This window comes from Oryctolagus cuniculus, chromosome 2 (genome assembly GCF_051225735.1).
Source record: "Oryctolagus cuniculus isolate XC-2025 breed Fujian yellow rabbit chromosome 2, ASM5122573v1, whole genome shotgun sequence".
NCBI classification, from domain to species: Eukaryota; Metazoa; Chordata; class Mammalia; order Lagomorpha; family Leporidae; genus Oryctolagus; species Oryctolagus cuniculus.
In genome coordinates this window covers 22,145,082-22,172,313 of record NC_142868.1, presented here as the reverse complement: position 1 = coordinate 22,172,313, position 27,232 = coordinate 22,145,082, and the positions used below count along the sequence as shown (strand labels likewise).

General features: G+C 48.4%; 1 long non-coding RNA gene across 4 annotated transcripts; it reads right to left on the bottom strand.

Annotated features, from left to right (window-relative positions):
• LOC149127705 (uncharacterized) lies at positions 1 to 26,942 on the bottom strand. Of its 4 annotated transcripts, none has more exons than XR_016229842.1 (3): positions 26,156 to 26,941; positions 23,392 to 23,571; positions 1 to 451 (listed from the first exon to the last, which is right to left on the bottom strand). It is a non-coding gene; the product is annotated as an uncharacterized LOC149127705 (long non-coding RNA). The 4 variants fall into 4 exon arrangements; XR_016229841.1 differs by lacking the exon at positions 1 to 451 and adding an exon at positions 10,429 to 10,658 and having other exon boundaries at positions 23,388 to 23,571; positions 26,156 to 26,942; XR_016229843.1 differs by lacking the exon at positions 1 to 451 and adding an exon at positions 10,431 to 10,658 and having other exon boundaries at positions 26,211 to 26,895.
• Between the last annotated feature and the right edge of the window lie 290 nt (positions 26,943 to 27,232).

Here is a 27,232-nt window from a genome sequence, read left to right as displayed (position 1 = left end):
GATACAAGTTCAAAGAAATGTCTCTCCCCTGCAGGTGAGCTCACCACCTGCAGAAATGCTTTTGTGAGCCCCAGGGAGAGTTGCTCACAGGTGTACAGATGTGAGGAAGGTTCTCCCTCAACTCACTGTCAGCTGGCACAGACCCCCTGACCACACGACAAGCCTCACCAGCTGCCAGCATTTCCAAGCTTATTTTATCTTTCCCCTGCACAGTACTATTTTTTTTCTTTTAGAAGCGAGCACGAGAATCCTTCCCCCAGGGAGAGACCCACTTTTGTCAGGTGAATGCTTTGATAAACTCACGCAGGGGCTGGGTCAGCCAGGCCTGGGATTAGAGAAGCAGGAGGGGCAGGTCCACTTGAGCTGGAAGTGGCTGCTCTGCTTCTGAGATGCGGGAGAGGAGGGAGGAGAGGAGAGATGAGAGTCCAAGTGCAGGGCACATCCAAGGAGTCTGGGAAAGAAAAGAGACCCACGTGTGGTGAGTGAGATGTCCTGGCTCTGCTGCACGAGCCCTCCCCGAGCCCCCACGCATCCTCAGCAAAGCAACAGCAAAACCCAGCTGCTCAGTGGGGCCTTTTTGGAGAAGCCTAAGAAGAAATGGATTTTGTGTCAAGGTCAAAGTCTGACCTGTAGGTAAAGGGGGCAACATCTGGCTTGGGTTCTCAATGCACAGACATGAAAATGACCGCAGTGCTGTACCGTAGTCTGTACCTGCTGGGGGCCCAGGCAGGTACCATCACAAAGAGTCTGAGATAAAGACGCTGCACTGCCCTCCTGTTCTTTACAGGAACAAGTTGAAGCTCTAACAACAATTCTGTCTGTTATGTCTAACCCCTGTAAACAGATGCCAAGTTCTTGTTCTTTGCAGGTTTCCTGATTTGAGATCGTTGGTCCTCTCTTCCTCTCCCCTTCGCCCTTCTCCCCTCCCATCCCATATTCTCATTCACCCTCTCTCTCTCTCTTTCCATCCCTCCCTCCTTCCCTCTCCCTCCCTCCCCCTTCTTCCCTCCCTCCCTCCCCCTCCCCCTCTCCCTCTCCCTCTCTCTCATCTTCCTTAGTCTGGTTCCTCTTTCTCCCGAAATCACCTGGAAAATTCTTCCAATCTGGCCTCAGGGTTCCTTTTCCTAGGGGCCCTTCCCCAAACTCCCCAAAGCTAGGCCCACATCCCTTTATGTGGTCATGATTTCCCAGCTGATGTCCAGCACCCCGTGACCATGCTGGCTTATCATTGTTTACCCGACACTCATCAGCCCATGCCTTACATAGACTATAAACTGTCAGAACAAGGGCCAAGTGTCCGATGTGTTCCCCATCCTATGCCTAGCCCAATGAATACTCCTGGCCAATATATACAGAGTTCAATACATATTTGATGAATGTGTTGAATAAATGATGGAATTAATGAGGTTCTGGGAAGACCACACACAGCCCCATCATCCCAGGTAGACCTGTTCCCCTCTTCTGCCCCACGTCCTCCTGCTGCTCCCTGTCAAAGACAGGTAGAACCTGCAGTCACGGCTCTGCCATCAGCAAGTATGGTGCACCCTGTGGGGGGTTCCAAACAGAAGAACACCTCCCCCTAGAGTTCAAAGATCCCAACCAAGGCAAGTGAGGCTGGGAGGAGAAACCTCCGAAACTGCATACCTCCATCACCCACCCAGCCAATGTCACCACATCCAGAAAGTATATGGGCCCAGAGGCATCTACTAGGTCCTCTCCCTGGTGCCATTAGATGAACATACAAGTAGCAACAGAACCTTCTAGAAGCCTTTCAGTTGTTCTGGCTCTATGAACCCATGGGACAGACACAACATGGTGCCTGTGCACTCTAGCTGAGAAGATTGGCTGCCACCCAACAGCAGCAGAGAGAAGACAGTATGTGGTTAAAGCCCACAGGAGAGCAGTCTCTTCAAAGAAGGGACAGGGATGACTCCCTTCCAAGGACTTAGAAAACAGATGTCTATGGATAGGAGGACAGAATTAAGAAGGCATTGAAGACATGAAAATCACGTCTCTGCCACAAAGCAGAAGTGGGAAGTCAGAGGACCTTCAGAGGCCGGGAAGAAACCACCATAACTGGAGCAGATGATTCACAGACGAAGAAGGCAGGAACCAAAAGCTTAGCAAGGGCTCGGGCTGTGCACATCTGAGCTCCAGGCTTTAGAGTTTCCACACTGACTTCTAGGCAACCAGGTGCCTCGGGAAGCTTTAGGGGCAAGGTCCTCAGAGTGGAGTGTGGGAACAATTCATCTGGCATGTGAAGGATGTGTTAGAAAAGGGGACTGTGAAGGCAGGGGAGCAGGCTAGGAAGCGGCATCCTTGGTGAGAGAGGGAAGATGACCCTCATTGCTCTACACGACCAGAGCCAAGGAGACAAAGGGGTGGGGGGATGTGAGGGCAGGAGGGCCAGGTTTGGGGGTGGGTTGTGAACAAAGGAGAATCTAGCTTAACCTGAACTCTTTATAAGGAAGATGTGTTTACGTAATACCTGAGTGTCTAAAAAAACATTTTTTAAACTTTAAAGGAAAAATAATAATAGAGAGAATATGAAAGAAAGAACAGAGGAAGATGAAAGAAAGAGAAAGATTGAGTTACAGGAGCCAGAGAGGAGAGGAAAGATGGAAAATATGGAATACAGTTCAGTGGATTCAAGATTGTTATTCATTCAAGAAATATCTACCAAGTCCCCACTATGTGCCAAGCTCTCTTATAGGCACTGGGGTGAAATAATAGAGAAGACAGAAAAAGTTTCTTCCCTCATGCAACTTATATTTAATGGAGGAGACAAATAATAAACAAGTAAAAGTAAATCCTCATAGTGATAGATAATTTTTAAAAAAACTAAAAGTGTGAGAGGACAGTGTTCCACTCACCTTTGCTATACAACAGTCACACAACAAACTGTGGCTTTAAATAATAATAGTTTGGGCTGCTTATGTTTCTGCAGTTTGGACAGGGCTCAGCAGGGCAGCTCATCTCTGCTCCACTCAGCATCACTGAGGCAGCTCAATAGTGGGAGGCTGCAACCAGCGAAAGCCGTCTCTTCTCACATATCTGGAATTTATACTGACGGCTGGTTAGCATTTTGGCTGGGGATGTTGGCTGGAAGAGCAGCATGTGGCTTCTCCCTGTTGCACTGGCTGCCTCACAACAGGTGGGCATGTTCCAAGAGTAACATCCTAAGAACATCATAGATGGATGATAGAATATAGATGGATACTGATGATGAAGCTGGATGGAGATAGAGATGGATAGATGAATGGATGGATGGATAGATATAGAGATCGATGATAGATGGACAGAGATAAAAATGATACACAAATGCATATGGAACGAAAAGATAAATTTATTTTTGGTGCAAAAAAATTTGAGATTCATGCTAAATGTCTTCATAATATACATTCCCCATAAACTTTTTAAAGAGTCCTGCATATGTGGGTTTCCAAGTTTTTTGGCACCAAAATAAATTTATCATTCCTTTCCATTTTTTCATGAGCTTTTGAGGCACCCTCCCACATGCATTGCATAGAGGTGGAGGCTGAAATCGCGGGCATACAAGGCTCAGTGAGGGAGAAAGCAGGCACAGGATTTGCAGTGAGCAGCTCTTTGTGGTTATCTATTCACGGCCTCAGAAAGAAGTTTCAAGTAGTTGAGGGAAGAAAAGGAAAACAATTTGAGGAGAACACTTCTGTGTTCTGTGCCTCCTGGAAAGGTCGCGCCTGTGATGAGGTATTAAAGGCAATCCGGGAGACAGTGGCGAGGCGAGCAGCATGCATGCATGCATTACTTATGAGACTCTACTGAAATGTAAATTGGGGTGAGTTTATTGGTTCCCTTTGTCTTAAATGCAATCATAAAGTATTCATTGGGTCCAGCCAAGGCCTTTCAGATCTAGAGCTCCATGAGAAATATGTGGCATGCTAAGGTTACATTAATAAAAAATAAATTAATCCATGTCCAAGAAAGGCGTGCTTGTGCACTATAAAACTGCCCATTCTGTAGATATGAATGTTTAATGTGTTTGTAAAAAGCAGTCGGCATTGCCGAGCACAGCAGCAAAAACCGCCCCACACCCTGCGCACTTCACATCTCAGCAGGTCTCCTAAGTGCTCTGCTGGAGAACGCGCCAGCCCAGGTGGGAAGAGAAGGAGATCTAGGCAGTGCCCAGAGGAACCCACTGAAAAGGTGCTGTGCTAGGAGGATGCACGAGAGCCAGATGCCACCCACCTTCCCACCCACTTCACCCTGCACAGACGAGACGGTGAGAGGAGCTGATGTATTCAAAGCTGCACACACAATGGCTAGAAGCCTGTTTAAACATAGACACTCAAAAAGATAAGTGCACCAAAACAATCAGTTTGTTTTACAGACAAGATTCATAAATATCTCACTTCAGAGAAGCCAAAGTACCTGCCCCGCTCCGCCCCACTCTGGACCAATTACATAACCTTGCTGTCTCCTAGACGTTTCTAGAATGTTGACACCGATCAATGAGAATCACCAGCTTCCCATGCATGCCGGCAGTCCGCTGCACAGTGAGAAAGCTGCACTTGGTATCTCTGATGTTTGCGTTTTGTCCCAACTCAGTGCAGAGAAAGCTCTGCTTCTCCTAAACTGATGGGCAGTCAGGAAACATCCCGCCAGCCCTTGGCCCTGCCCACCAAGACATACTGCATCGCCTTTCTCCCCTGAGGCATTGCCAGGATGTAAGTGGGAAAATGAGGAAGGCCAGGTATGGAAAACAGAGGCGGACATTGTAAAATGGGATATATATACGTCAACCTAGCACCAGGCACCAGGCACCCAGCCTGCTCGCCAGCTGAGGAGCAAACTGTAGCAGGGATCAGCAAAAAAAAAAAAAAGAAAGAAAAAGAAAGATGACAGCAAGCAGCAGAGTCTCTTTGTCTCTCTCTCCGTGCCCTAGAACTCAGCAGTCCCATTTTCTTTACTGTCTGGCCCTCAGCACCCATTGATAGAGTCCCTGAAATAATGAGCCACACTTCCCAAGAGAGAACAAGGCTTCATGGCATGAGGGCTGCTGGGAGACCCCTGAACTCTGCTTCTTATATGAGGGAAAGAAACTGGTTTAAGAGTCATCATAAGAAATCTTTGCTTCTCTCATCCAGAACTGTGGCTTCAACTGTGTTCCCCAGAAAGATATGTTGAAGCCTTGTGATGTAATCTTATTCGGAAATAACGTCTTTGCAGATATAATCAAGTTAAGGTAGGGTCAGCCCCTCAAGGGCTGGTTTCCTATTAAGGAGACAGAGACTGGAAACACACACCTAGAGAAAGGTCATGGGATGATGGAGGCAGAGACAGGAGTGATGCTGTCACACAGTGAGAAACATGGATTGCCAGGATTGCCTGCAACCACAGGAAGATATGAAAGGATGCTCCCCTACAGGGAGGCTTCAGAGAAACCATGGCCCTGTAGACAAAGTGCTTCTGGTATCTAAGGCGCACAGTGTGCACCGACTTGTTACCAAAGATCTAGGAAACACCACACTCGGGGACACTTAGGAGTAGCTCAGAAATAAAAAGAAACATCTGAGATCCGGGGCTCAGATGTGGTTACAATGTACAGATCTCCCTAGCTGGCCCCCAAGAGGCTTCCTATCTGGGACACACTGAAGTTACCAAGAAAACCCCACCCAGGCAGGATGTCTTGCTAGAACACATGGACAGTGCATGCTGAAAAGAAAAATAGAAAAAGAAGCAACTACCAGATCTTCACTGAGACCATGAAAGAACAAGACAAGAGGGAGCTGGCTCTCCAGAGACACTGGGACCAAGGCAGTAGGCCAGACCCACTGTGGGCCAGGCAACCACATCACCTCAGGGGCTGCTCCAAGGAGAGACACCTGACTGTCCCCAAAACTCAGTCTGCTGCAAAATCTCTGGCTTATTTCTAAAATGGCTTACCATCATGATTGGTGCTCACCATCGCATCCCAGCGGCTACAGGAGGGCCTAGTAAAGAGTGGTCATTCCATGGATGTTTGTTGATGGACTAAAAATGGATAAAGCGATGCCATGATGTGATAAAAGCAGAGAGCAGAGGGGAATTCACTAAGATCCTGCAGAAACTAAGGGGAATCTAGTGCTACTGGAAGCACAGTGAGCCGAACGGTCACCTTTTAGGGTAGCTCTGAAACACCAACCCTTCAGCCTTCTCCCTCTCTCCTCCTCCTTTCATACCTTAGGCCCGGTTATTTCTAACCACTTCCAGGTGCCCACACTTGCTTTGTGGTTTTAGGCCCCCAGGACTTTGCACATGCTTTTCCCTGAGCCTGGAAAGCGGCCCCTGTGCAGCTTCTAAAACACTATTCATCACTCCCGCTCTAAAAACCCTCCTAGATACTTGCCCCGGTGCCTTCCTGCACACCCTTTGTCATCTCACACATGTCCCACAGCATTGCAATGCCATGGGGGTCTGCTAGAACCCCCTCTCTGTAGCCTCAGGACAAAGATATATCCTATGTAAATGTTTCAGTGAACCAGGTTGGCTGGAGCAAGTGAGAGAAAAGGTAAGATGAGGCCAGAGCAGAGAGGGAAAATATCAACTCAGGAAGAGGGAACAACACTGGATTTGAGAGATTTTTCCAGGAATGAGCTTGATTTTGAGTCATCTGTTCACAGCCTTGAGAACAGTGTGGTCATGTGTCTTCAGGGAAGAAGCTAGGCACTTCTAAATTACCCGTTCTTCACTTCAGAGAACTCACAGCTGGGCTTCTGGGATCTACTTTGTCTGAGCAGCCACACTCTGGCCCGTGCCCAGGAGTACAGTCTTCTGAATTCTAGTTTCTGCAATTCAACCACTCGAAAAATAGAACAATGACCTCTTGGAGCTGAGTCCGCCATTGGTTCGCTGGGACAGACCAGCTCCATGTCTCTTTGTTTCTTAAGCGGAATGAGCAAGTGAATGCATGAACAAATGAATGAAAGCTTCAGACACACAGTTGCACACAACACTGCAGTAAGCAACATGCCTGTCTTCAGCCAGCTGCAGAGACTCTTATCACTGTCATTATTATTATGCTGATCCTCCAGTTGCTTGCCAGTAAGTCCGAGACCACCACAGAAAACAACGCACAGAAATTGAATCATAGTTTCAGCTAAATACATATTTAATTCCTTATGTATTTTTTATATTTTGTTTTGTGCAGGACTGTTTACCTAGTTAATGGTGAAAGGGAATCTATTGTCACCAAGTTGTTGGGTTTTTTTTCCTTACTCAGTCTTGAAGTGCCCCCTAGTGAAAAGTTTTCATATCTAAGAAGTTGAGAAATAAGCCGAAAATAAGATTCTCAGGAAGCTGAGGAAAATTTGAGAAAGAAGGAGCGCAGCAGAAAGGTTTGAGCACGATTCTTTTCAAATCTCTTCCTGAGCCCTCTCCTGTATGCGCACACATGCCATCGCCTTGCAGACGTGTGCCTGGGACAGGAAGGTTCTACCCGAAAAGCGTACACCAGCAGTTCTGCACGCTGACTTGCAAGCCGAGTGGATGAGTCTGCCCCTCCATGTACACTGCAGCCACAAAGAAGCCAGGGACTCCGCCAATTTACTCAAGGAGCATCCATGGAACTTGTGCCGAATCTAGACTTGTGCATGAGCAATGTTAGGGAGCGTCTTTTAAGGTGAGGAAATCAGTCATCCTCTGGTCACAGCCACTCATGCAAATTTGTATTGAGAAAGGCATGGCTAAGGGAGGCTGTGGCAGGTACCTGGGAATCATTTCTACTTGTCCTCCATTTTTATATAAACCTAAAACTACTCTTAAAAAAGAAAGTATATTACTGAATTAAAAAAAAAAAAAACATAATGGACAGAGCAAAGACAACCCAAGGAAGCAGCCTTGAAAGCCAACTCAACATCAGCTCCATCTAATTGGCAATTTGCAACCCTGCCTATGCATAAGAACCACTTCAAAACCCTTTTAATACATGCGCTCCCTATCCCCACCCTGGAGGCTCACATGGACAGGTTTCCCACGGAACAGGCATTAGTCTTCCACCTAAAGTTCTCTCGAGCAGCCTGTTGCACAACCAGGGTTGAGAAACATCTATCAGACTCCAGGATCTCACCAAGGCACCTTCTAGAACATGACTTGATTCCCTTGGGGTCTTCCCATAGGCAGACAGACAGGAGCAGCTGGCCATGCAGAAGGGATGGATGTGCAGATTTCAATCTCACTTGGTCCCCTGGACCCTTGTGGGGAGTCAATAAGAAGTCTTCTGATGGACTGGCACCCAAGATGACCCAGAGCCCTACGTGCATTTGAATTATCAGGGTAGCTCCGTGAACAGCAATGCCCGCAGAGCAGTGTGGCAATGTGGCCTGCACCCCCAACACGAGGATCATGCTGTGGAGAGGGCAGTATGTCCCCCAGGGAATGCACCTTGCACTCCCGACAAGGCTGCAAGAAAAGCTGAAGGACTGCTGCAGAACACACGGCCACACCTCTGGTCCCAGATGCCCCCAGCTCCATCTGTCCCACAGGTCTTAAAGCCTGACTGCTCCCATGGCCTTTGCACAATTAAGGAGGAAATAAATAAAAACGGGAGCTTCTAGGCAGTTCTTTATCCCCCTTTTGAAAGAAAAAAGTGTGGCTCTCACCAGTCACGGTAATGTCCAAGGAAATGCAGAAATAAATAAATAAATAAAAGATGGTGGAAGCTGCCTGGATCAGTCTTTTTGTTTGTTGTTGTTGTTGTTGTTGCTACAGCAGAAAATCCTGAGTTGTGTCCAGCACTGTGGCACAGTGGGTAAAGCTTTCACCTGCAGTGCCCTCATCCCATATGGGCACAGGTTCAAGTCTCAGCTGCTCCACTTCTGATCCAGCTCTCTGCTGTGGCCTGGGAAAGCAGCAGAAGATGGCCCAAGTCCTTGGGCCCCTGCTGGGAGATCTGGAGGAAGCTCCTGGCTCCTGGCTTCGAATCAGCACAGCTCTGACTGTTGCGGCCACTTGGGGAGTGAACCAGCGGATGGAAGTCACCTCCTTCTCCCTCTCTCTTTTTCTCTCTCTCTCCCTCTCCCTCTCTCTATGTAACTCTGCCTTTCAAATAAATAAATAAATCTTTAAAAAACAAAAGAGGCTTATTTGGCTCCTGATTCTGGGGACTAGAAGGTCCAAACAGCATGACACCAGCTCTGGTAAGGCCCCCTGGCTGTGTCAGCATGGCAGAGAAGCAGAAAAGGAAATGATCCATGCAGAAGAAGTCACACAGTGACACAGGAAGCCAGAGGGATTCGGGGGAGGTGCAGGCTGGTTCTTGAGAGACTTCCTGAGATGGAGTGAGACTGAATTCCAGGAGAAAAGCATTAAGCTCTTTAAAATAGTGTTGTGCCCGCCCCCATCTTCATCATCTCCCACTGGGCCCCACCTCTTAAAGGTTCTACCACCTGTCAGCATCACCACACTGGGGACCAAGTTGTCCCACACGCCTGCAGAGGACCCACCAACACCGAATACAAACCACCGCACTACCCAATTCAGTGGTTATCAAACACAAATAAAAATCACCTAGGGCTCTTATAGATGAAGATTCTAATCCCACCCCCAAGATGCTAGTGCAGTAGGGCTGGACTGGTTCCAAAAATTCATTCACTCATTCAGCAAAAATTTAAAAGTTCCAGCTATGTGCCAATCTCTGTCCTGGGTCTGGAGACATGCCACTGAACAAACCATCCCTTGCAGTCATGAGCTTACATTCTAGTGGATCTGCATTTCTAAAAAGCAATGCAAGTGTTGTCAGTGCAGCACGTTCTAGATCATGTTCAGAGAAATGCTGATCACTCAACACACTCACATGACAGACATGGAAACTGAGGGCCAGAGAAAGGAGTTAACCTGCCAGGACTTCCTCCATCGTGTCTGTGGGCCAGTGCTACCAGTGCACCAGTGGGCACATTCTGTCCAAAGCCATCCAAACATTCTGCAGATGGACATTTGTTTTGGTTAATCCTCTCCCTATTCCAACTGAAACAGAGGAGACACCTGCATTAGCTGCTGGTTTTATATGGATGGAAACCAAGCAATAAATGGTATGATTGTCTTAGCGTTCACACAGCAAACCAATAGGAGAGGAGGCAGGGATGTGGTGTGTTGCACCTCCCACCATCTCTCAGGAGGCTGGGTAGGCTGGCTTCACACCACCACCCTCATTGAACTGTGGTAGGATACAGTGGCTCTTGTTACTGCAAATGTCTAAAAATGCTGATCCCCAGGCATGCCCCAGGCTTCTACATCAGCCTCCAGGGGTGGGGCCCGGAAATCTGTTTTATAAATGCTGCCTGGATAATTCAGATGTGTGTGGCAGCCACCAACGCATGAGAAACAGCCCAAGCTTTACATTCAGACAGAGCTGGGATCAAGTTCCAGCTCTCTCTCCCAAGAGCCGTGTGGCCAGGGATAAACTGTTTGACTTCTCCGAGATTCTGTTTCTTTATTTGTACAGTGAAATACATATTCACCCTCACCAAACTGGGGATGAGGCTCTAATCCAGGGTGTGGGCAGGCGTCTGGCACACGGCCCGAGGGCAGTGAGGCTCCATCAGCAGTGACTCGCACTGTCAGGCTGCAGCCCTGATCTGGCTCCGTAGAAGCTGACCCACTTGATTTGAGCAAATAACTTCTCAGAAGCTCTGTCTTCTCATCTGAAAATGAGCACAATTATCATCATGACAATAAGCAATATCATTGTTTTTGAGGACTAAATGAGCTAATTCTTGGAGAGAAAGCTCTTGGAACAACTCTGGCGACAAGCAGTGTTCAGCAAATGCTGGCTCTTTTCACCCTGTCACTTTCTGTAGTATTTCTGCTCCTTTTTTAAAGGGCCGGCGCTGTGGCGTAGTGGGTAAAGCCGCCACCTGCAGTGCCGGCATCCCATGTTGGCGCTGGTTCAATTTCCGGCTGCTCCACTTCCGATCCAGCTCTCTGCTGTGGCCTGGGAAAGCAATAGAAGATGGCCCAAGTCCTTGGGCCCCTGCACCCATGTGGGAGACCCAGAAGAAGCTCCTGGCTTCAGATCCGCGCAGCCCCAGCTCTTGCAGCCATCTGGGGAGTAAATCAGAGGATGGAAGACCTCTCTCTTTTGTCTCTCTGCCTCTAACTCTGCCTTTCAAATAAATTAATTAATTAAAAAAAAAGCTCAGTAAGCATTTCACCTTCTTAGATTCACCCCCAAGCAACTGCAAGATGCCTTCAAAATGCAAGAGGGAAACCAGAAGCTATGGAAGCCAGTGGATCCGGTCTCAAATCAGCACGGGCCTTCGCAGTGTATGTCCTTGGTTGTTTTCTTAACATCTGTGCCCCCTCAGCTTTCCCGTCAGTAAAATGGGCCTATAAGGTTCTCCAGATGTCAGATAACATTTCCATGCTCACCCACCACAATCTGCGCCCCATGCTATGACTTTCATGTATCTCCTCTCATCTTTCTGAGGGCGCACAAGAAGCATTTCATGCTGCAAAAAGCAGTCCCAGCTGCTGTTGTTGGCTTGAACTCACACTCCGAGCCCACAGCTGCTGCTCCCCCTCTGTGTCTCCTTGTAACCACTTCTTCAAGCCCTGTCACTTCATCTCACTGTGTCCCAGCAGATCCTTGTCCTATGTTGCCTTCAAGGGCTCCTGTCTCGGGCTGCAGCATTTGATCACCACGTTTGACTGAAGGCCTGAGTTAAACCTCAAGAAGTTTCATTTTTAAAAAGACTGTTTTGTTGTGTCCTGGGTTAAGACACTGCCTGTGACACTAGCATCCTGTGTTCCAGCTGCTCTACTTCCTATATAGCTCCCTGTTAACAAGCTTCGGAAAGCAGGAGATGGTGGCCCAAGTACTAGGGTCCTCGTCACCCATGTGGGAGACCAGGTGTTCCAGGCTCCTGGCTCCAGCCTGGCCCATAGCCACTTGAGGAGTAAACCAGTGGATTAATGATCTCCCTCTCCCCCTCCCTCTCCCTCTCTGTCTCTCCCTCCCTTTATAACTCTACTTTTCGGATAAAATCTTGAAAAGAAAAATGATCATTTCAAACAGGACTCCCAGCTATTCCCATTCCAAAGTCCATCAGCCTCGCCCCTTGTTGGGGTGCTCCACTGAGAAAGAAAAGGAGACTCAGGCTACTCGAATGATGCAGAGCTAAGGAGGATGTAGGTTCAGTCCCCAGGGGCTCGAGTAGGGGGCCAGCAACCCTGGGACCCACTCATTGGCAGCATTGGCAGTCCTGAGAATGTCACCCACGGAAAAGGAAAGGCCTCTGCCCAGGGAACACTGTGTCTGTGGGGACCTGACATGGGCCACCTGGAGGCTGAGCTCCCACCACCACTGATGGGCACGGCCTCCATAGGACCTATGGTGCTTGACAGCACGAGACAGGACGCCTCCTTTGCCACAGATTGTGGCACTGCTGGGCTTCATCCACTGCCCCACATGAATGCAAGTCCCCTCCTCCATAACCCAAAACCCCTTTGAACTCAAAAGGCTGATAGGCAGAGACATGCAGGTGGGTGGTGAGGGGACAGCAAGCTGCCCCACCTGTTTCAGAGGACATTCAAGTCCTCCCCTAGTGACCTCCCTTAGGAGTTGGTGACACCCCCCTGCGTGTCTGTCAGCAGCTCTGATCACCTCACCCCACAGGGACAAGCATCATTGCTGACAGACAGCGTGTCACCAGGAGACGGGGCGCCGGCTACACCCAGGTAGCTGCTTGGCACATACAACCTGCTCCCTGCTCCTGGGAGGCTCCCACTCCTGGCTACCACAGGACAGTGTAGTGGCAGTATAGCACAGCACGCATCTGGCAAAACCTACAACACGTGCACTGCAAAGGGCCAACCCAACGCCAACTACGGACCTGACTTGGTGACAGTGTCCCAGTACTGGCTCATCAATTGCAGCAAATGCACCACACCAAAGCAAGATGTTAACAGGGAAACTGGCGGCTGGCTTGGGATGCAGCAGCTTCATCTGCAGCTCATCACAGCTGCAGCCCACATTGACATGTAGCTTCATATCCCAGCTGCACCCCTCCCATTCAGCTCACTAAAAATGCACCCGGGAGCCGGTGCCGCGGCTCACTAGGCTAATCCTCTACCTGTGGTGCTGGTACTCTGGGTTCTAGTCCCGGTTGGGGTGCTGGTTCTGTCCCGGTTGTTCCTCTTCCAATCCAGCTCTCTGCTGTGGCCCAGGAAGGCAGTGGAGAATGCCCAAGTGCTTGGGCCCTGCACCCACATGGGAGACCAGGAGGAAGCACCTGGTTCCTGGCTTCGGATCGGCGCAGTGTGCCAGCCATGGTGGCCATTTGGGGGGGTGAACCAACGGAAGGAAGACCTTTCTCTCTCTCTCTCTCTCTCTCTCTCTCATTAACTCTGCCTGTCAAAAATAAATAAATAATGCGCCTGGGAAGGCAGTGAAGGCTGGCCCAAGTGCCTGGGCCCCTGCCACCCACACAGCAGCCCAGGACAGAGTTCCCAGCTCCTGGTTCCAGTCTGGCCCAGACCTGCGTGTTGTGGCCATTTAGGGAGTGAACCAGCAGATGGAAGATCTCTTTGGTTCTTCCCCTCTCTCTGTTGCTCTGCCTTTCAAATAAATAAATATTTAAGTTGTTCTGCCTTTCAAGTAAATAATATATATATTTAAGAGGGGAAAGAGGAGAAGGGGGGAGGACAAAGCATATGATGCAAATTCTACTTTCTGCTCAATTTTTTTTACACCTGAAACTTTACCAATTCACAGAACATGCGCTGGCCCAGCCAGCTTCCCTGGCAGTGGGACGTCTGGCCTTCCCCTCAGAAGAAGGTTCTGTTTAAATGTCAGCCAGGCAAAGCTCCTGAGTCCCGCACAGGAGAACAAAGCCCACCTGAGCAAACGCACGTACGCCCCACAGCTCCAGCCCTCCCGGGCCCCAGCACTGTGGACCCCACAAACTAGGCCAGGAAAGCCCCAGCCCAAGTCCCCAGGGCCAGCCCAAAGGTAGTGAGAGTTCAGGTATAATCGCAGGAGCCCAAGACAGCCCTGCCTGCATTACTTACTCTCCAAGGTGAGAGCTTTCTCCAAGGCTGCTTTCGCCAGCCACCTTTCTCCGCACCTGCCCCCTGATGAATGAGTGCCCTGGGCTGCAGCCACCGCATCTGCACGCCCCACTGCGCCCACCGCCCTGAAATCTATCCCATACTGAGGAAAGCCATGGCTGCCCACCCCGACTTCGCCAATTTGTCTGCTCCAGGGGGAAAAAAAAACCACATTGAAAAGAAAAGAAAAGCCTATTTTAAGACAGAGGTTGCTTTTTTGTTATTGTGAAACATTTAGTACACAGGGAAATTTATCACCCTTTGCTTACCGCACTGTGCCCTGATTTCTGTATTCTGCCCAAGGATGCTGTTGCCCCTTAAGGGGTTAGATTTGTTACAGCAAAGCTGCCAGGAAGCTGGAGCACCAGTGGGGAGATTCTACACAGAGCCCCCAACAGGTGCCTTGACAAACACAAAACTAGGGCCACAAGATAGGGACATGAAGGAGGAAGGAAGAGCTGGAGCAAGCGAGGCTGTGGTCTGGAGAAAGTGTGTGTCCAGTGTCGCGGCTCACTGAAGTCAAGACCCACTCACAAGCTTATAGCACACCTCCCTTCCCTACACCGTACCCCCACATCACTCAGAGCTGGAGGCCAGGGAGTGCGTCAGGAAGTGGAGGGCGGTCCTGTGACTGGTCTGCCTACCAGTGCCCACCTGGACTACAGGAGACCACGGTGTGGGAAGGCAGCGGCAGTCCTGAGTACGCGCCAGGGTCGGCAGGGGGTCGGTCATTTTTGTGGCCCAGACAACGTCCTCGTTTCATCTGCTTGTTGTGGCTGGCATCCCTCAGGGTCACAGCGCAGCCTTTGCTGTCCCTGCTCTTTGAAACTGGCTGTGTTTAGGAGGCAAACACCATGGTCCTGTCTGGGTGCCAGACCGGCTCCTGGCTTCTGGGAGCTGTGTTCTTTTCTCAACACTATTCATTACTTCTGATTTATGTATTCAATAAATATTTACTGAGGACCCACTTGTGCCAGGCACTGTTGAAGGCACTGGGATTACAGAACAGAGACCGACCATGCTCCCTCCCTGTAGAGCCTTACATCTAGCAGGAGGCACACACAAGTAACAATAAACAAATAAGCAGGGACTAGAAGTTGAGTAAACTAAGTGCTGTGAAGAAAAATAAAGTGGGGAGGAAGACACAGGTAGAGCGATCTTCGAAGATGCATTTAGGCAGAATGTAATGCATTCAGCCATGACAATATCAGGAAAAACCCTCCCACGAGGAGGACCAGCAAGGGCATGGAGAAAACTGGGCACATTTGGAGAACAGCAAAGTATGCAGGGTGGGCAGAGGGCAGTGGACAGGGTGAGTGGCAAGAAGGAAGGGCTGAGAAAACAGGGACAGACAAGGGCTCAGGCACACAAGGCCTTCAACGCCTCGGCCAGAACTCTGCTGCCACACTCAGGCTCTGGCACCGAGTGAGTCTTCAGTGAGCTGCATGTTGTCACTCCTTGTTCTAAAAGCTTCCAACACATGTAGAGGTTGTGCTGGCTGACAAGGAGGAAGACTGGAGTCACCAAAACATGAATTTGAAGAAGGAACCAGGAATGGAAACATCCGGACGGGGACTGTTGGGCTCTGCTCTGAGCTCTAAATTTAACAAGGACAGTGAGCGACAAATCGGACTATCATCAAGGGAGGTTACTGGAGTGTCAGGAGTGGTCTCAGAAATTAGGTCATGTGAGAAACTGTCCAAGCACCTGGGGCTGCTTACTTTGAAAAGAACAATGACCTGGATGGTACGAGATGGAAGTGCCCTGGCCTTGTTCCCGGAAGCCAGGAAAAGGGAGAGAAGACCTACTTCTCCCAGGCCTGCTTTTATCATGGAAAGACTCACACACCAGTGACAATCAGTGGGAAGCCCAACTTAAAACTGTGTCTCATTCAATGCCCACAGCAAGTGTGCCAACCAGGTCTTCAGATCTCATTGCCCATGAACTTGATGTCACAGGAACTAAGCACCTACTGAAGGTCACGTTATTCTATTATATGTTTGTTAGGCACTTACTCTGTGACAATGTCCGTTCTAAGAAACGGTCAAAAATCATTTGGTTCTCACAAGCTCATAAGGTAGGAGCTTTTTCCTGTCTCTGTTTTATAGACAAGAAAACTGAGGCTTATAGGAGAGGTGACGTATGACTTAACACAAGGTTGTTGGGCTCTCGATCCTTGTCTACAGCCACGGAGCCCACAGCTGCCCAAAAGTGGAGGGAGGGCATTAAAACTGGGGTCTATGGTAGCTAGCCATGGTCCCTTTGCTCCTCCCCACACAGAATAAGTCAGGTAAGCTCTCTACCACCACATGTGACTAAATGAGTTCTAGTGACATTAATAGGAAAATGGGCAGGGGGAAGGGGAGGAGGAGAGAGAAGACAAAAAACACAGGCTTTTCAGTGGTTGCTAGAGCTGGGTGTGGAATGACTATGGGCAAAGTTTCCTTTGTGGATGATAAAAGTGTCTGAAACTGATAGTGTGTCCTTGGCTCCCACCAACTATCCCCTCCCACCCACTCCTCCCTGCCCCCAGAATCCCTGCCCAACAAGGATCACAGGAGCTCACTGCGACCTGCTGTACCCAGCCGAAGGCCCTAAGAGATCTGCACAGAATTCCTCACTCTTGATCTTCACGGGCAAGTACATTCAGGGGGCGTTTATTGCTCTTCGTTTGCAATTTTAATCGTTCATTTAGAGAGCGCTGGGAGACATTGTGCTAGTGCTTGGACATTAAGCCACAGCATGGGCAAGGAAGGTAAAACCCAAAGCTTAATCAACGAAAAAAAGAAAACATCACACTGGCAGGTCCTCAGCACACTGAACAGTGCTGTCCTTCGTAACGAATTCACCTGAGAATTGTATTTAGCTAGAGTCATTGTTAATGCTCTTTCTCTTTGAAAAAGAAAAGGGTAAGGGGACGTGTGTTTACACCATGAGATAGCTGCGGAAGATCTGCGCTGCGTTTTGCTCCGTCCTAATCTCCACATTCAAGGCCACGCTGCGTTCACTGAGTCAGCACCATTCCTTTAAGTGACCCGATTCTGTAATTCCAATATTAATATTATGAAAATGGCTTTCCTCTCCACGATTTTGTGCTATCAATGGGAACCCACAGTTCCAAAATGCATTAGCCATTGCAGGCTCCGGCAGGATTATTTGCATCAATAGAAACCGAGTTAATCAGGGGCCCATTTGACTGCCTCCGTCACATGGCAGCTACCACCTCCCTGCAGGGAGAGAGAATTTCACTGGGTCTCACAATCTCTAGAGTACTGCAGACCTCGCTGCTCACTATCGCGGCAGCATCTTGCCATTTACTTTGCAATTTTTTCCCCCTTCCCTGACAGTGATGGAAGCTCATTGCCAGCCCCCTAATCAGCAGGTCGGAGGTGGTAAATGGCTGGGTTAAAACCGATAAGCATAAGGAGAGAAGGAAACGTTCATTAGGAAAAATAAGGCGCCTGGGTATAATAAATGTCAGAACAGCAAAGACGCCTCTTATTTTTCACGATAGAAAATTGCCTTTGGTATCTTAGGCCTTGAGGTGATATTTTACTGATTTATAACCTCCAAAAGCAAAATTAAGGCAGAAGCGGATGGCGTGGAGGCAAGGTGCGATCAGATACTTTGGATGCATCTTCCCCTACCCGAGGCTCCCAGTGCTGTTGGGGCTTCCCACCAACCATGTTGCTGGCCATCATTAGTAAATTAGGGAGCAGGGCACTGAGGGGCAAAAAGTGTAGCCAAGGAAATCCTTTTAAATGCAAATCAGATCACCTTACAGGCGCTGAAGTCAGCCCCACAGCTGCTGGAGTCCAAACTTCAGCACTAAGCAGCTTAGGCTGTGCCCTCAGAGCCCACCTCTCTCTCCAGTGCCTGGCTCTGCTCTGCTTCCCTGTGGCCACTCCGCTGTGTAAGTTTCACTTCCATTTCTACCTCCCAAGGGGAGCCTCTGTCTGTCTTTGCACCCATCTATCATCTGCCCCGGCTCTCATCTACCAAGAACCTGATGTCACTTCCTCTGACCTCCAAAGAAGAGGCTGTTTCATCAATTTCCTGAGAACCCTGCTAATCCCCTCTAACACTCACACTCGTAACAATTCTCCACCACCTGTAGGGGTTGAATGATGGTTCCCCAAGAGATACGTTCCTGTCCTAAACTCCAGAGCCTGCGAACGTGACCTTATTTGAAGAAAAGGTCTTTGTAAATAGAATTAAGTTAGGGAACACGAAATGAAATCATCCTGGTCATTCTGGTGAGCCCAAAGGAAATGTTCCCATAACAGATGTGCAGAAAGGCCAAAAGCCCGTGTGAAGTCAGAAGCATTTGTTGGAGTGGCGCCACCAATGCTGCGGAACAACTGGAGTCACCTGAAGTTGGGGGAGGCAAGAAAGGCCTCTCCCCTTGAGCCTGCAGAGTAGGCATGGCATTGCGAACATTTGGATTTCAGACTTTTGACTTCCAGAACCAAGAGAGAATTCATATCTGTTGTTTAAGCTTCCAAGTTTGTAGTAACTTACTTGGCAGCCTGGTAAACCAATGCACCATCTCCGTCTCCTTTCTCAGCCCAAGGGGTCTGTGAAGTCAGGCACTGTGTCTGGGTTGCTCAACAACTTCTGCAAGGAACCTAGCACAGTGCTCAGAGGAGGTAGAGCTCAGTATACGTTTGCTGAATGAATTACTGGGCAAGTGGTAAAGTACATTGAAGAGATGTTAATCTTCAATATAGGCCTACAGCCTATATCTATCTAACTAGACTAACAGAGTTATCGGAAAGGGCTCTTTTGTTTGCAAGTAACAGAATCTAACCTAAACTACATAACAGTGCCTTGAGGACAGAAATGTAGACAGGTCTCAGAGGACCCAAAAAGAACTAGGAACAATATCATTGCTCCATCTCTCGTGTCAGTATTGCAAACACTTGTATACACACACAATCACAGCTGCTTATTTATGCTTCTCTCTTGCAGTATAAGTTTTCTCTACCTGGTAGAATTCACCAAGCCCCCATCTCCTTTGGGATGGTCCAGCCACCCACAAAGTGTGACTCTCTTGCTATACCCCAATTCTAAATTTTCAGGGAAGAAACTGGGTCAAGCATTCACCTTCAGTCAATCAAGTGTAAGGAAGTAAACAGGGCTGCAGGGAGTCACCTACCTTTTCAGTTCTTAAAGCAGATGTGAAAGAACAGGTAACCCAGTAGTGCTCTTCCAGATACCCTGAACTCGTCCTGTACTTGGAGCCACCTCATCCTTCTTGGGCCAGCAGCCTTGTGAGCACATGGCCGGCCAGTACACCAGGGTAGATTTCTACAGTTGACTTGAATTCAACCCTAATCCACCAAGACTTTTCTAAGTTCCTTTCAATTAACTGCAAATCCCAACTGGACCTGCAGCATGGCCATGTTTCTTGGACATCTCAAGAAACCTATGCCCAGAGTGGGGCCAGTCTGAGGAGGAAGTGGAGATCAGCACCCCTAACCCTTGCTGGAAGATGGTTTCCTCACGCACAGGACACCTATAGCTATTAGGAGAGTACACGCAATAGAAACAAAACAGAATGTGTGCGAGGTGACACCTCTCTGAGAAGTAAAAGGCCCTCAGTGTTTGCAAAGCACTAAGGGCTAAAGACTCGGGCTTTTGAAGACATGATGATAGCATGGTGAGAAGCCACTATAAACAAAATCCCACAGTAAGAAAAAAAAACTGCTTAGAGGCACTTAACATAATGAAGCTACTTTCATAAATGACAACAAACAAATGTCTTCTTGAAAGAAAATCTGCAGATAAAAAAGCTTCAACTACTAAACTACTACAGAGGGCCAGAAATGTTAGAATTGGAAAGGAGACTAACAGGACTCCAAGTCATGGGCCTCACCTGACCGATGGGGCAGCCCCAGAGCATAAAGGATGTGCCTGGTCTGATGCACATTTGGAGAGAAAGCCCTGAGCAGAAGTGAGCTCTCCCAGGGCCAAGGTGGTGCCATAGTGGCCCCTCTCTGTTGGCGCAGCAGTCAATAAAACCAAGAGAGGGGAGAACTAGAGAGGGCTAAGGGACAGAAAGGATGCCAACCAACAAAAATGCAAATACACAAACAAACCAGAATGCAGAATAATATAGTCATTCCCTCCACAACTAGCCTGGGATGTAGTCACTGTTCAGTGAACAGAATTTAATCAATTAGTGATGTTGGTACTAGAATAGGCTCACCATTTACAAACAACTAAGTCACTCTTGAAAGGGCCACAGCCGATTGACAAGAATACCCCCCATAAAGTTATTTCTCATTGCTTCTTTCACAGCACAACTATGTTCTTTTGAGCATCAAGACAAAAATGAGAAAATTCGTGATGGTGGTGTGGGAGTGGAGATTTTTAATCCTAATCTCCACACATTTCTAGAACCCACAATGATTTAAGAAGACATCATTTGTGGAAAGTTGATGATCCTTTTGCCAAGATCACCGGTTGTCAGCATGCATGATCTCATGGGCTGTTAGAGGAAGTGCCCAAGTCACCTCCTGGATCTTCCCAGAGAAGCATAAGGAGGCCTGTTGATGGCTCCACTTTAAGTGAATAAAACAGAAACAGATCCCCAGCTTTTTGCAGCTGATTGTTGCCACTGGAATCATGGCTGACCTGCACTGGCCAAGAGGAGATATGGACTAGAAAAGAATATGTCCTTTCCACCAATGAAGAAGTTGGAACTGCCATCTCCAGTCACCCAGCCTACTTGGTGCACACAGGTCCCTATGCCTCCTGAACCAGCCTCCCCCCCCTTCTCTTCAGAACAACATCCTGAGGGAAGCATTGCTTTCAGTAGAACATCAGCTAATCAGCCCCTCTGCAAATTCTGAACAGGACACAGGCTCAGCCCTCACGCCCATCTCCGCACTTTGCCTGTTTGGGGGTCAAGGCTGCACATGTGGAGAGGACAAGTAGCAGCTATCCTCAGCTCAGGCATGTCTTGCTTGTGCAGATGCTCAGGGCAGTTGGGGGCAGGACAAGTGGTTGCCACCAGAGTCGTTGGAGGTGCTCAGGGAACATTCTTCTTGTATCAGAATCTTGATCAGAAATTCCTGGGTCCCATTCTCTTTATGCTTTCTTTTAAAGAGCTGAGGCTTAAAGAAGGTCCTTAACACTGAAAGCCATGGTAGTCAATGGAAAGAGAAACAAAGGACAAAGAACATGCATTTAAATGGCAAGCAGTAGGGCCAGAGTGTAGAGGGCAACGGTGACAAGAGATTTGCTCACAAGACAGTGGGAAAAGACAGGCCGAGCAGGTGAAGCCAAGAGTCATCCCTGAGACAGGGGGAGGGTTTGGAGGTCAGCAATTTTCTGTACTGTGCAGCACAGAATTCCCTGGCATCCTGGGAAGACCGCTCATGGGCAAAAAGTGACACAGGCAAAAATGCATCTCACTTGCCTCCCCATCCGCCACAGGAAGACAGAAGATCCTACTATGCGTCATAAAACTCCAAGGCCCAGACTCCAGCAGCCACAATATCTCAGACCCAAGACCGCCATGCCAGCTTCTTCCTTTCTGACCGTGTGCCTGGCTGACCCATGGGGCCCAGCTCTCCAGACTGATGACAAATTTATCAAGGACTCTATTTGCCCTCCACTGCTCTTGGAACTTGGTTGAAATCAGCCTGTCCTGGTGTCAACTTTGGGCCAGCAGAGGTTGAGGGCCCCTACAAGCTGCCCTCTCCCTTCTAGAACTCTACCTACAGAAAGGAGAGCCAACATCCACCAAACCCACAACATGATAGTTACACCCAGTTCTCAGGAAAATGGGAACCTCCTCTCCTTGCTGGCTCTGTGACCCCTGCAGAAGTCTCCTGAGCCTGCTTTCTTTTCTACAAAATGGAAATAATAGCAGATAGGACCTAGCACCTAGGACTTTCGTGAATTTAACTGAAATACTGATGTCAAGCGCTGAGTCTGCACACGCTCAGTAAATAATGAGCATCCTATAAAATGTTGCTAGGATTATCATTCACCTACATTTACATAAGTAAGGTTTTTCAATTGACCCTCTACAGACTGGAGGTCTGCTAGAAACGGGCTTTCTGTCTCAGCCTATTTCTGCTACAGCTAGAATCTTCTCTCAACTAAAGCATGTCCTCCTCTACCTGTCCACCAGTTAATGGTCCCAGCGCCCTGGCTACATAAAAAGTTAATTCAGGCTTCCCAATGCATTGCTATCCAGAGGTTATTCTGCATATTGATGCTGCTTGCCTCTCATTCATCTCTGATGATCCTCCCCTACACACACACACACACACACACACACACAATAGCTACTAACAAAAGAAAAAGAAAATAATAAAAGGCTTTCCAAAGACAGAAAAAAATATTTCATGAAATTGCTATTCTATTCTCATGATGTACTGATAGAAACACTGCAGCAAATGTTTAACTCATCTGAATTAAATAATGCATTTGCTCTTGCTCTGTCTTTTCTAACACACAGGAGTATCTGTCTAATAATACATGTAGCCCACACTCCCGTAGTTCAAGTCCTGGTAGAGCAACCACTTTGTAAGAGTGCAGGATCACCTATGCATTCATTTATCTCCTTACAAAATAGATCCTTAGCAATTGTCACTTAAACCTTATTAGGATGGGAAAATGGAAGGAAACCAGGATTTAAATAGGCTAGTGAGCTTAAACGCGATGCTATCGAACACATAAAATCATTAGTAAATGTGACTGATGTAGTATTGCATTAAAGAGCTGTTAAGACAAGAGTTCCTTTTGCAGCATTCATCTATGGAAAGACCGTTTGATGGTCCCCTTCCCCATCCCTCTCCTCCTCACCACCCACGTCACTACTTGACTGTTCGGACGTCACTCATCCTAACAAGCTGCTATTAGGTACCCATGACGTGCCCAGCACCTTACCAACCATTAGAAACCCAGAAATGAAAACAGATGGCGCCAGGTTTACAGGGACTTACAGTGGAACACGGTACTGGACATGATAAGCAAGGAAGCATTGTGATGGAACCAGGGAGAGGACATTTGGGGGCCAGAAGGAAGGCGTTACCTTAGGAACTCTAGGAAGGCATCAGAGAACCCATTCCAAAAAAGATTTTAAGGAAAAAGCCTCTCTCTCACCAGGGAGAGAAGGGGCCCTGTATGGGGAGGGAAGGGTGGAGATTGAAGGAAAGAAAGCATCTGGTATATGTGTTTTCATAGCCCTGCAAACCCAACAATAAAGCGAAAAGAATGAATTTTGTGTCAGGAAGGTTGTTGACCCCAAGTAACAAAAAGCCACATCACCAATAGCTGGAACCAATAAGACAATGACTGCTTACTTACAAACAATCTGGGGGCTCTAATTGACTCCAAAGCTCATTCCAGACTCCACTATGTCATGAGCTATGGAAGCTTTGACCACCCTTTTCTTCCACCATCCTCAAAGCGTTGGCTCTGCCCCTGCAATCATGATTGCAAAATGGCTGCCACGGTTGCAAGTATCACATGTTCTTAGCAACATCCCTAAAAGAAAGAAGAGACAGGAGCCAATGAAATTCTTTTTATCAGAAAATAAAAGCTTGCCAGAACCATGCCCTTCACCCCAACACACTTCCCCTTAGGCCTGAAATTGGGTCATTTTTCTCCCTTTATGTAGAAGGGAAGTAGGAGAAATGAGTGTCTGGCAAAGGGAGGTGGTATTAGCACAGTAGGATTCGTTCAGTCCTGGTTAGTCTCTGGGGAAGGGCACATGACTGGGTTGGCAGCCAGTAGTGCTGCAACTGTTGAATTGATTTTCTAATGCTTAAGACACACAAAGCGGGATAAAGGATAACACTGCAAACACTCCAGTACTCACCACCCAGTCTAGAAACTGACCTGTCGCCAACACAGTTAAATTCCTCTACAGGGCCCTCTGCATTCCTCCTCCACTGCTGTCTCCCAGGAGAAGCTCTGTCCCTATTCCAGGGGTTTATCATTCACTTCACTTCCTCTTTCCTCTCCTTCTCTCTCACTATGAGACAGAGAGAGAGAAACGCTCCTAGGATTTTTGCATATAGATTTACTGCAAATATTCATTTGCAGATTGCTTTCTTTGATCAATATTTTGTTTGTGGAATTAATCCATATTGATTCATGTAGTCGAGTTCATTCCTTTTCTCTGCCACATGAAATTCCATTATAGACAGCACAATTGATGTTTCCTCTGGATGGACTTTGGGAAGTTTTCAATATTTTACTATTACAGACAATTGCTCTGATTGCTATTTTTCATGGCTGCTGACATGTATGTGTGTGTATCTCTGCGGAGGTGTATATGTGGATACACACGCATGTATATGTATGTGCATATATGTGAATTCATCTAGGATCTATATCTAGAAGCATACTTCTAAGTAACAGTGTGTACATATCTTCAACATGACAGAAGTTGCCAAATTTTTTCTCCAGTGTGTTTCTCCAATTTTCATCACAACAGCAATGGATAAAGACATGCCATTACTCCACATTTTAGCCAAAAATTGGTACTGTCAGATTGCTAGATTTTTGCCAAGCTGATGGTGTGAAACAGCATCTAATCTTAGTTTTATGCATTTATTAGCAGTAGATGTGTCTACTTCAGCAAACTGTCTCCTGAACATTTTGCCCATTTGACTAACCTTATTGTCTTCTTCTTTTTGAATTAAAGCAATTCTTTATGTATTCTGGATATTAATTCTTTGTGTCTTTCTTATTGGGAATTATCTTTTCATTCATTTAAAGGTATCTTCTGTGGAACAGAATTTTTTTGATTTTAAGTCAGATTTTCCAATTGCATGCACTGATTGAATGCCAGTGTAGCCATTACACGTGTCCTGACCATGTCAGTGAAGTAGGGGGAAGTGGGTTGGGGAGGGGGGGGGTCCACTTGACTGCAGCACGTCTCCTGCAAGTCGAGGCAGGGGAGGCCACAGTGTGCAGGGACTTAGGAAACCTCAGCATCAGGGGCCGAGGGTGCAGTGGTGGAGTGTAACGGCGTTATGCTTCCCCATCCCCGTGAGCTGCCCCAAACCCTCCCTACACCTCATTTTTCACTCCTACCGCTTCCTCCTTCTGCCTAACACAGCAAGAAAGAACATTTGAGTCTACCTCACTCAGGCTTCCTCTAGCTGTCCAAACTCTCAGCATCTAATTTAATATCTAGATTTTCCCATTCTAGGTTCCAGCCACTCTGTTCACATGTCCTCAGGAATTCCCAATTTCTCACTTTTTTTTTTTTTTTTTTTTTTTTTGACAGGCAGAGTTAGACAGTGAGAGAGAGAGAGAAAGGTCTTTTTCTGTTGGTTCACCCTTCAAGTAGTTGCTACGGCCAGCACGCTGCGCCGATCCGAAGGCAGGAGCCAGGTGCTTCCCCCTGGTCTCCCGTGTGGGTGCAGGGCCCAAGCACTTGGGCCATCCTCCACTGCACTCTTGGGCCACAGCAGAGAGCTAGACTTGAAGAGGAGCAACCGGGACAGAATCCGGCGCCCCGACCGGGACCAGAATTTGGGGTGCAGACGCCACAGGCCGAGGATTAGCCTAGTGAGCCGCGGCACCAGCCACGTATTTTGTTTTAACATTTATTTAGTTATTTGAGAGGTAGAGTTACAGAGAGAGAGAGGCAGAGAGAGAGGTGTTCCATTCGCTGGTTCACTCCCCAGATGGCCGCAACTGGGCCAGTCGGAAGCCAGGAGCTTCTCCCGGGTCTCCCACGCCAGTGCAGGGGCTCATGCGCTCCGGCCAACTTCACTGCTCTCCCAGGCTATTATCAGGGAGCCGGGTCAGAGGAGGAGCAGCCGGGACAGGAGCCAGGGCCCATATGGAATGCTGGCACCTCAAGCAGAGGCTTAACCCACCACGGCTGTACATGCCAGCCCCTAACTTGTGTCGGGCACAGTCATATTATGAGCCTGTTCAAACATGCTTTAGGAGCTAATCCAAATCTACGTCCCATTTCCCAGACACGGGGTTGAGCGGCAGGGAGACGAAGCAACATGCTCAAGTATCTGTGGCCTCCCCAGGGCTGGAGCGGGAGACTCGTCCCGCCCAGGCCAAAGCCCTTTCTACGCCTCCCTCCTCCCTCACTGACCTGCTGGCCCCGTGAACTGAAACTCCAGCGGCCAATTTGGCTGACAAGGACTCACCGCGCCGAAGCGCTTTCCAGGACCATGAGACAGAACTTGGCTTCAAGGAACAGGAAAGCGATCCGCCGCCTGAGGGGGGCGGGACACGCTTGTGCGCGCGTGATTGATTCAGCGTGCATCTGAAACGCTGCGGGCGTGGTGACCCCTCTGGCCAATTCCCCTTTTTCATTCTGAAGCCCTCAGCCCTCTACCTAAAGCAAGGAGTTTTCAAAGCTCCTCGGGAAAGGCGAGGAAATCTTGATTCCGACTTAAAAGCTCTATGCTCGCAGCAGGAGCCGTCATTTTGCTCTGAGAGCCGAGGCCTCGCCTGATGAGTGCGGGCAGATGCCCTGTCCAAGTTCAGAAGGAAGAATGGCCACACATTGTGCGCGTGTCAGCACAGGTGAGGAGGGCGGAGGGATGAGCTTCCTCTAAGAACTCTGCAGCCGGAAAGACGCTGCCACAGAGCAGGTAGCGCAGGTAGGGCTAACCTACAGGGAGCACACTCATGCCAGCGATGCCTGGGCTACGTGTGCACTTGGATTCAGGCCACACAGCCCAGGGCCCCTACTGCAGCTGTGCCCACGTCTCTCACTCGGGTGGGCCTGAGGTGAGGCCTGAGAAGGTGTGTTTCCATCCTTTGGGCTCCCAGGAAATTTGGTGTGTCAGGTGCATCAGCCACACAATGAGAACCATGGCCCTAATCAAGTCAGTTAAACAGGATCAGAAATTCATCTGTCACATACCACAGTAGGCACCAGGCACTGTAGGGGCAGGGAAACAGTGTATCCCTCCAGGGGTGGTAAATGTCAAACACTTCCTCTGCCCACTGGCGATAATGGTGTGTGTACAAAGCCTAGTGATTCCAAAGAACTATAGGGAAAACTTGAAAATCTACAGCCGTCAAGGTTCCTTCCAGAAAATACAGAATCAGTACACCTGTGATGGGATCCAGGCATCTCTGCTCTCAACAAACTCCCCAGGTAAGTCTTGTGATTGTGAGATTTAAGACAGCCGTGAAAAAAGGCCAAAACTTCTTCTAT